The 10,471-nt window shown below is 39.0% G+C and overlaps 1 non-coding gene across 1 annotated transcript; it reads right to left on the reverse strand.

Annotated features, from left to right (window-relative positions):
- Positions 1 to 9,362: 9,362 nt before the first annotated feature.
- Positions 9,363 to 9,466, reverse strand: LOC130983957 (small nucleolar RNA R71). Its single transcript, XR_009087923.1, has one exon. It is a non-coding gene; the product is annotated as a small nucleolar RNA R71 (small nucleolar RNA).
- Positions 9,467 to 10,471: the final 1,005 nt, after the last annotated feature.

Genomic DNA, 10,471 nt, shown 5'->3' on the forward strand with positions numbered 1-10,471 from the left:
TGTTCCCTAGTGACACAGAAAAGAATCCTAAAGGGGAACAAAAGGGAGTGAGATGGGAAGAATGCAAGGCCATCACCATATTGAAGGAAGTCTCAGAAGAAGAAGAAATCAGACCATCAAAACCGGAGCCAGAAATCTTGAAGGAAGGTGTGGAAGAAGCTAAGCAGGAAAGTGAAACTGAGCAAGCCAAGGAACTGCAAAATAAAGGCATGCTGGAAACATACCAACCAAAAGCACCATTTCCTCAGAGGTTAGGAGGAGGTGAAAAAGGGAAAACATATTCAAGGTTTTTAGAGACATTTAAGTCTCTCCATATCAATATTCCCTTTCTTGAGATTCTCCAGCAGATGCCTACACATATCAAGTATTTGAAGGAATTGCTGAGCAAGAAAAGAGTTTTGAAGGGAGGACAAACTGTAATAATGAACAAAGAATGCAGTGCCCTCATCAAGAAGGACATAGTCTCGAAGAAAACAGACCCAGGAAGTTTTCATATTCCCTGTATCATAGGGGAAACAAAAATTGACAGAGGATTCTGTGATCTAGGAGCTAGCATAAATGTGATGCCTCTGACTCTTATGAAGAGGCTACAACTGAATGAGGTGAGATCCACTGATGTAATCATACAACTGGCTGACAAAACTCAGAAGCAAGCTGAAGGGGTAGTTGAGAATGTGCTGGTGAAAGTGGGAAATTATTTCTTCCCCACAGACTTTGTCATTTTGGACATGGAGGAAAGCTACCTACACCCTATCATTCTGGGAAGGCCATTTCTAGCCACTGCTAGAGCGCTCATAGATGTAGAACAAGGAGAGCTAATTTTGAGAATACATGATGAACAGCTCATTTTCCATGTTTTCAAACCTGCATCTGAGCCTGAACCAGAACCTGAAAGGCCTAAGGATGATAGTAGCCATCTGTGTTTGGAGGAAAGCAACCCAGCTGAAACTCTGAAACAGTCCTTGGAAGGCAAACAAGAATTGCAAGAGTTAAAGCCACAAGAATCAATAGAAACAGCTCAGAAGGATCCTCCTGGCATAAGGGTCAATGAAGAAATCCTCAAGAGAGAGGGAAGAATTGTAAGGAAATTGCCAAGAGGGTGGAGAAACAAGAAAATTCCTACTGAAGGTTTCTCTCCGGGAGATAAAGTGATATCAAGTCATTATCTGCCAATCCCACCTGGCCTCAAAACCATTCCTTCCCAGCTCCCTCAAGTGTTCACAATCAGGAAAGTTCTTTCTATGGAACATTTGGAAATCATGAAGGAATCAAATGGGGACGTTTTCATAGTGAGAGGAGAGGACATCAAGCACTACAATCCACCCTAACAAGGGACAACCGTCAAGCTAGTGACGTTAAAGAAGCGCTTGTTGGGAGGCAACCCAACCTGAGGTAATACTCCTTTGCTGTCTCTTTTATTTGTTTCAATAAAAAGGTGAAGTAGTTTCTGTGCATTGCAAAGAATTAAGTTTGGTGTTTCACACCAAACAATGAATTCGTGGATCAATAATTCAAAGGGGAATGTGTGACTCTAAGTTTGGTGTTCCACCATACAGATCAACTGAACACAACAACCTTTGAATTATATGAAAGGAACAACCATTCTAAGCAATCACAGAAATGCTTAAAATCCGTAGCAGCAACTTCATTCCAAGGAGAATTCAAGGATTCAAAGAGCAGGGGAGTAAGTAGGAGACTTAGTTTGGTGTTCACACACCAACTTAAGACTCAGACACTTGCCCATACATAGTTGAGCTAACCACTCAAGTGCTTGAGAAGCAAGCAACTTCATCACTCTTTGCAGGAAAGGAAACAAGGATCTTAGAAAGAACATGAAGCAACAACTAGGAGAAGAAGGAGAAATCAAATTGTTTCCTGACAACAAAGAGAAAACAAGAAATTTCACAAGGTGGTGTTGTTCCTTGACCATTCTTTAAAAGGCAAACAAAAGCATGCTTGTTCTGGTTTAAACTGTAATTGTTGAATCTTTCTGGAATGTGAAGTTTTTAGTATGAGTGTTGGTTTACTGCTTTGAATAAAGTGAATGCCTAGATGTTTGGATATAACTTCACCTTCTTAAACAAATGCTTGCCATGCTTGTTCTGTTTCCAAAAATAAAAGAAAAGTTTGAACAAAAGTAACTTGGCTCAATTAGTGACAAATCAAGTAGAATTAAGTGGTGGTATGCATGCTTGATTGTTTAGTCAGATCACTGGAAATTGAGTGTAGAATTATCATTTTTTTGTGTAGAAGTTTGAATACTATCTATGGACCTTGATGAATAAATGTCTTTGGCCATGAAAAAGAAAGAAAAAGAAGAAGAAAAAGCCACTGAAAAAGGGCAACCAAAAAGCAAAAAATTGAGAAAATAAGCTAGGCACCAATGGTTTGAACTTCTGAGACAAATGCATGTGGTGTTTATGTATTAAGGATATGCTTGGATGAATAGGTTCTGAGGAGTGTTTCAACACTTGGTAACTTGGGTTAACTAACCCGGGATTATCAACCAAAAGTCCATTATCAAGAGCAACCTAAATACAAGACATTTAGTCACATAAAGAGGTGCTGGGCACCAATGTCTCAAGAAGAAATGTGAACTAAAATGCCTGTAGTGGATATGTGTAGTGCACTGATAAGAAAAAGAAAATGCCAAAGGCTTGTGCAACACATGACACTGAGCAAACAAGGAGCAAAGGAGCTCTAAGAAAAAGAAAAACAAAGAAGGGAAAAGTGCCAAGGACATAATAATAACAAGAGGCCATAGCAGTGTTTGATGGATGCAATGAAAAAGTGATAATCTTACCTGACAAGAATGAAAAAGTGATGCTGCAACTTTCTGCATAAAACCCTTCTGATGAACTTCAAGTGCTTACTAATATAGCCAATGTAATTGCTTTCTGTTTCATACTTTCTTCTCAAATAACTCAGGACTTGCTTAGGGACAAGCAAGTATTAAGTTTGGTGTTGTGATGCCAAGGCACCTTAGGCTAGTTTCACTAGCATTTTTCTGTTAGTTTTAGTTGTTTTATGCATTTTCTTGAGCTTAAAGTAACCAAGAATGGTTAAATGAATAACAAAGCAATGAACCATCCAAACAGTATGATTTTGATGCAAATTCCATGAGTTTTTAGTTATATTACTTGAATGCTATGAATGGAAGATTTCTCATGAAATGTTGCAAGACTTTGATGCATTTGTTTGGATGATTTCAGGGAAGAAGAGGTTAGGCAAGGAAGCAACAAAATCAATAAAGGAAGCTTGAATATCACATGTGGAGTTTAAGCTCCAGTTTAAGCTCCAGTTTAAGCTCCAGTTTAAGCTCCAGTTTAAGCTCAAACTGGAGCTTAAACGCCAAAATCATGAAAGCTGAAAGTGGCGTTTAACCTCCAGTTTAACCTTAAACTGGAAGTTAAACGCCAGAAATGAGGAATGCACCAGGGAGCCATTTCCACGTTTAAGCTCCAGTTTAACCTTAAACTGGAGCTTAAACGTGTTCGACCCAATTTTCCTCCAGGGGTTGCTTTCCTCATTTCCACGTTTAAGCTCCAGTTTAAGCTTAAACTGGAGCTTAAACGTGTTCGACCAATTCCATCCTCCAGGGTGCTTTCTTCATTTCCACGTTTAAGCTTCAGTTTAACCTTAAACTGAAGCTTAAACGTGTTCGACTACTTTACCCTCCGTGGTTGCTTTCTTCCATTTCCACGTTTAAGCTTCAGTTTAACCTTAAACTGAAGCTTAAACGTGCTTGAATTATACCACCTCCAGGAGTGTCCAACGTTTAAGTTGCAGTTTAAGCTTAAACTGCAACTTAAATGCCACTATTTGAAAAGGTTTCTGGGCCAAAGATATTGCAGTTTAAGTTAGCATTTGAGCACAAACATTAACTTAAACGTACTCTGGTATGAAACCCAATTGAATATCATGGTTTATGGGATTGGGCCTGAAGAATTGATGAGTCTGGAATTTCAATTTGTTGAGTCATGTGTCATTACTTGATTATCACTAAGTTGGCTCAATGAATGTTACAGAATTGGATCAGCAGCCTCATCAGGATTATGGATCATAAACCCAAAGCAAAAGGAAATCAGGGAAAGGCCTCAAAGCCCAAGAAACACAACAGAAGCTCAATTTAGAAAGTGTATAAATAGGATAGAATTTAAGCCAAAAAAAAAACTTTTTAGGAACTTTTTATCATTTTTCTAGTTTTCACACTTTTTGTAATTGAATTCAGAGCTATGACTCACTAAACCCCTTTCATTGGGTTAGGGAGCTCTATTGTAATTCAATGAATCAATAATAGTTTTTATCTTCTTCTTCAGTCTTTTCTCTTAAATTTTGTTAGAAAGCTTCTCGATCTAATTCCATTGGTTAGTTGTCTTGGGAAAGAAACTATCCATAATTGGAATCCTTCGGAACCTTGGGAAAGGAATGGAGGATTCATGCTAGAGAAGCTTTCTCACAGTGAATTGGATTGGGGTTTGGATGGATATTGTGACATGTAATCCTACCAAATTGTGGTTCATGAAACTGTGTGGTATAATCAGTGATCGAGCATCATCTCTTCTTATGAACATTTAAACCAAGGGATTGGGAATTTGTTCGTTTTTAGAGAGAATTGGTGAGCCAAGGGATTGGGATCCAATCATATAAGATTGCCAAGCAAAATTCAATGAATGCATTGGTTGAGGAAGGGATAAAAATGTTTTGATTCGGAGATCTCAATATCTCCTGAAACCCAATGAATTCCCCATTTCTGATCTACACTTTCTATTTACATTCTGCAATTTAATTCATGCAATCACCCCGATCCCTTTTTAATTTCAGCAATTTAGCTTCTCGCTCTTTAATTCCTGCAATTTAACATTCCGCAATTCTCATCTAAATCTTGATTCCGCTCAACTAGAACACACTTCTAATCCGAATTGCTCACTCAACCAATCCCTGTGGGATTCGACCTCACTCTATTGTGAGTTTTTACTTGACGATAACCGGTGCACTTGCCGGAAGGAATTTTTGCCGATCGTGCAATTTCCTAAAATCGTAGCTATCAAGTTTATAGCACATCAATAGGTGATCTGCTACTTGATTCTCTATCCCTTTTCTGTCTCTTATTTCTATATCAAACTCTTGCAGAAGCAACACCCATCTTATGAGTCTGGGTTTTGAATCCTGCTTTGTGAGTAGATATTTAAGAGCAGCATGGTCAGTGTACACAATTACTTTTGATCCCACTAAATAGGATCTGAACTTATCAATGGTGTAAACCACTGCAAGTAGCTCTTTTTCTGTGGTTGTGTAGTTCTTCTGTGCGTCATTTAGAACACGACTGGAATAATAAATGACGTGCAGAAGCTTGTCATGCCTTTGTCCCAACACTGCACCAATGGCATGGTCACTGGCATCACACATTAATTCAAATGGTAATGTCCAGTCTGGTGTAGAGATGACTGGTGCTGTGACCAGCTTAGCTTTCAGAGTCTCAAATGCCTGCAGACACTCTTGATCAAAGATAAATGGCGTGTCAGCAGCTAGCAAATTACTTAGAGGTTTGGCGATTTTTGAAAAATCCTTTATAAACCTTCTATAGAATCATGCATGCCCTAGAAAGCTTCTGATTGCCATAACATTGGCTGGTGGTGGTAATTTTTCAATTATCTCTACCTTAGCTTGATCCACCTCTATTCCATTGGTCAAAATTTTGTGCCCAAGGACAATTCCTTCAGTCACCATAAAGTGACATTTCTCCCAGTTTAAAACTAAGTTAGTCTCTTGGCACCTCTTTAGAACAAGTGCTAGATGGTCAAGACAGGAGCTGAATGAGTCTCCAAATACTGAAAAGTCATCCATGAAGACTTCTAGAAATTTTTCCACCATATCAGAGAAAATAGAGAGCATGCACCTTTGAAAGGTTGCAAGTGCATTGCTGCTGAGCGGATAATTTGTACCCTTTTTGGCATTGTTTTTAGTATGTTTTTAGTAGTTTTAGTTGAGTTCTTAGTATATTTTTATTAGTTTTTAGTTAAAATTCACTTTTCTGGACTTTACTATGAGTTTGTGTGTTTTTCTGTGATTTCAGGTATTTTCTGGCTGAAATTGAGGGACCTGAGCAAAAATCTGATCCAGAGACTGAAAAGGACTGCAGATGCTGTCGGATTCTGACCTCCCTGCACTCGAAGTGGATTTTCTGGAGCTACAGAAGCCCAATTGGCGCGCTCTCAACGGCGTTGGAAAGTAGACATCCTGGGCTTTCCAGCAATATATGATAGTCTATACTTTGCCCAAGATTTGATGGCCCAAACCGGCGTTCAAAGTCACCCACAGAAATTCCAGCGTTAAACGCCGGAACTGGCACCTAAATGGGAGTTAAACGCCCAAACTGGCATAAAAGCTGGCGTTTAACTCCAAGAAGAGTCTCTACACGAAATTGCTTCATTGCTCAGCCCAAGCACACACCAAGTGGGCCCGGAAGTGGATTTTTATGTCATTTACTCATCTCTGTAAACCTTAGGCTACTAGTTTTCTATAAGTAGGACCTTTTGCTATTGTATTTTCATCTTTGGACATCTAGTTCTTAGATCATTTGGGAGGCTGGCCATTCGGCCATGCCTAGACCTTGTTCTTATGTATTTTCAACGGTGGAGTTTCTACACACCATAGATTAAGGTGTAGAGCTCTGCTGTACCTCGAGTATTAATGCAATTACTATTGTTCTTCTATTCAATTCCGCTTGTTCTTTGTCCAAGATATTCATTTGCACCCAAGAACATGATGAATGTGATGATTATGTGACGCTCATCATCATTCTCACTCATGAACAAAGTGACTGACAACCACTCTTGTTCTACAAGCAAACGAGGCTCTAATGTTTATCTCTTGGATTCTTTAACCGGAATCTTCGTGGTATAGGCGAGAACTGATGGCGGCATTCAAGAGAATCCGGAAGGTCTAAACCTTGTCTGTGGTATTCTGAGTAGGATTCAATGATTGAATGACTGTGACGTGCTTCAAACTCCTAGCAGGCGGGGCGTTAGTGACAGACGCAAAAGAATCACTGGATTCTATTCCGGCCTGACCGAGAACCGACAGCTGATTAGCCATATGCTGTGACAGAGTGTAGGAACATTTTCACTGAGAGGATGGGAGGTAGCCACTGACAACGGTGAAACCCTACATAAGCTTGCCATGGAAAGGAGTAAGAAGGATTGGATGAAGACAGTAGGAAAGCAGAGAGACGGAAGGGAAGGCATCTTCATACGCTTATCTGAAGTTCCTACCAATGAATTACATAAGTACCTCTATCTTTATCTTTATGCTTTATGCGTTTATCACCTATACCCATTTGAGTCTGCCTGACTAAGATTTACAAGGTGACCATAGCTTGCTTCATACCAACAATCTCCGTGGGATCGACCCTTACTCGCGTAAGGTATTACTTGGACGACCCAGTGCACTTGCTGGTTAGTTGTGCAAAGTTGTGTAGTGATCACAATTTCGCGCACCAAGTTTTTGGCGCCGTTGCCGGGGATTGTTTTGTGTATGGACAACTGACGGTTCATCTTGTTGCTTAGATTAGGTTTTTTTCTTCAGAGTTCTTAAGAATGAATTCTAGTGTTTCAAGGTGATGTTCTTATCATCACCAAAGCTGATTGATTCTCATCAATTTAGCTCTTGAATGCAATGTCCTGCTGAAGCTTGGCTAGCCATGTCTAATTCCTTTAGACTGAAGCTTTAGACTAACATTGCATGATTCCTGGAATTCTCATTAAGAATTTTGATACCTTTATTTTCTCTTCCATATAATTTTCGAAAAAAAAAATTTCAAAATCATAAAAACCAAAAATATTTTATGTTTCTTGTTTGAGTCTAGTGTCTAATTTTAAGTTTGGTGTCTTGCATGTATTGTTTATTTGATCTTGGTTCTATTTTCAAGTCAATAGTACAGGGAACTGAAGATTCAGAACATGCAGCAGAGGAATTACACAGAAAAAGCTGGGCGTTCAAAACGCCTAGTGAAGAAGGACAGACTGGCGTTTAAACGCCAGCCAGGGTACCTGGTTGGGCGTTTAACGCCCAAAAAGGTAGCATTTTGGGCGTTAAACGCCAGAATGGATACCATTCTGGGCGTTTAACGCCAGGATGGCACAAGGGGGAGGATTTTGTTTTCAAATCAATTTTTTTCAAGTTTTCAAAGTTTTTCAAAATCAAATCTTTTTCAAATCATATCTTTTCAATCAAATGTTTTCAAAATCAATTTCTTTCCTTTTTCAAAGATACTTGCTAACAATTAATGATTTGATTGAACATTTCAAGTATGTTGCCTTTTCTGCTGAGAAAGGTTTAATGTTTGAATCATATCTTTTCTTGTTAGGCAAGTCATTAATTTTTTTATCAAATCTTTTTTTAAAAAATTGTTTTCAAATCATATTTTCTCAATCACATATTTTTAAAATCAATCATATCTTCTTAACCTCATCTTTTTCAAAATAGTTTTCAATCAAATCTTTTTGACTTCTAATTTCAAAATCTTTTTCAAAAATCACTTGATTCCTTTTCCACTGTGAGTTTTCGAAAATAATCAATCAATTTTTCAAAATGATTTTAAAAACTTTTTAATTAATTTTCGAAAATTCTCTTCCCCTCTTCCCACATCCTTTTATTTATGGAGTACCACTCCTTCTCAATGCACAATTCGAACTCTATCTGATTAAGTTCAAATTCTTCTACCTCTTTCTTCTATTTTTCTGTTCTTCTGACACCTCAAGGAATCTCTATACTGTGACATAGAGAATTCCACATTTTCTTGTTCTCTTCTCTTTCATATGAGCAGGAGCAGAGACAAAGGCATTCTTGTTGAAGCTGACCCTGAACCCGAAAGGACCTTGAAGCGAAAGCTAAGAGAAGCTAAGGCACAATTCTCTATAGAGGACCTAACAGAAATCTTCAAAGAAGAAGAAGACATGGCAGCCGAAAACAACAACAATGCAAACAATGCAAGGAAGGTGCTGGGTGACTTTACTGTACCTACTCCCGACTTCTATGGGAGAAGCATCTCTATCCCTGCCATTGGAGCAAACAACTTTGAGCTTAAGCCTCAATTAGTTTCTCTAATGCAACAGAACTGCAAGTTTCATGGACTTCCATTGGAAGATCCTCATCAGTTCTTAGCTGAATTCTTGCAAATCTGTGACACTGTCAAGACTAATGGGGTAGACCCTGAGGTCTACAGACTTATGCTATTCCCTTTTGCTGTAAGAGACAGAGCTAGGACATGGTTGGACTCACAACCTAAAGAAAGCTTGGACTCATGGGAAAAGCTAGTCAATGCCTTCTTGGCAAAGTTGTTTCCACCTCAAAAATTGAGTAAGCTTAGAGTGGAAGTCCAAACCTTCAGACAAAAGGATGGAGAATACCTCTATGAAGCTTGGGAAAGATACAAACAATTGATCAGAAAATGTCCATCTGACATGCTTTCTGAATGGAGCATCATAGGTATTTTCTATGATGGTCTCTTTGAACTATCCAAGATGTCTTTGGATAGCTCTGCTGGAGGATCTCTTCATTTGAAGAAGACGCCTATAGAAGCTCAAGAGCTAATTGAAATGGTTGCAAATAACCAATTCATGTACACTTCTGAAAGGAATCCTGTGAACAATGGGACTAATCAGAAGAAAGGAGTTCTTGAGATTGATGCTCTGAATGCCATATTGGCTCAGAATAAGATATTGACTCAACAAGTCAATTTGATTTCTCAAAAGTCTGTCTGGAATGCAAAATGCACCAAGCAGTACTAAGAATGCTTCATCTGAAGAAGAAGCCTATGATCTTGAGAACCCTTCAATGGAAGAGGTGAATTACCTAGGAGAACCCTATGGAAACACCTATAATTCTTCATGGAGAAATCATCCAAATTTCTCATGGAAGAATCAAGAGAGACCTCAACAAGGTTTCAATAACAATAATGGTGGAAGAAACAGGTTTAGCAATGGCAAGCCTTTTCCATCATCTTCTCAGCAACAGACAGAGAATTCTAAGCAGAACACCTCTGACTTAGCAACCATGGTCTCTGATCTAATCAAAACCACTCAAAGTTTCATGACTGAAACACGGTCCTCCATTAGGAATTTGGAGGCACAAGTGGGACAGCTGAGCAAGAAAATTACTGAACTCCCTCCTAGTACTCTCCTAAGCAATACAGAAGAAAATCCAAAAGGAGAGTGCAAGGCCATCAACATGGCCGAATTTGGAGAGGAAGGAGAGGAAGTGAACGCCACTGAGGAAGACCTCAATGGGTGTGCACTGACCTCCACTGAGTTCCCCAATGAGGAACCATGGGAATCTGAGGCTCAAAATGAGACCATAGAGATTCCATTGGACTTACTTCTGCCTTTCATGAGCTCTGATGAGTATTCTTCCTCTGAAGAGGATGAGTATGTCACTGAAGAGCAAGTTGCTAAATACCTTGGAGCAATCA

The sequence above is a fragment of the Arachis stenosperma genome, chromosome 5 (assembly GCF_014773155.1).
Source record: "Arachis stenosperma cultivar V10309 chromosome 5, arast.V10309.gnm1.PFL2, whole genome shotgun sequence".
Taxonomy (NCBI): domain Eukaryota; kingdom Viridiplantae; phylum Streptophyta; class Magnoliopsida; order Fabales; family Fabaceae; genus Arachis; species Arachis stenosperma.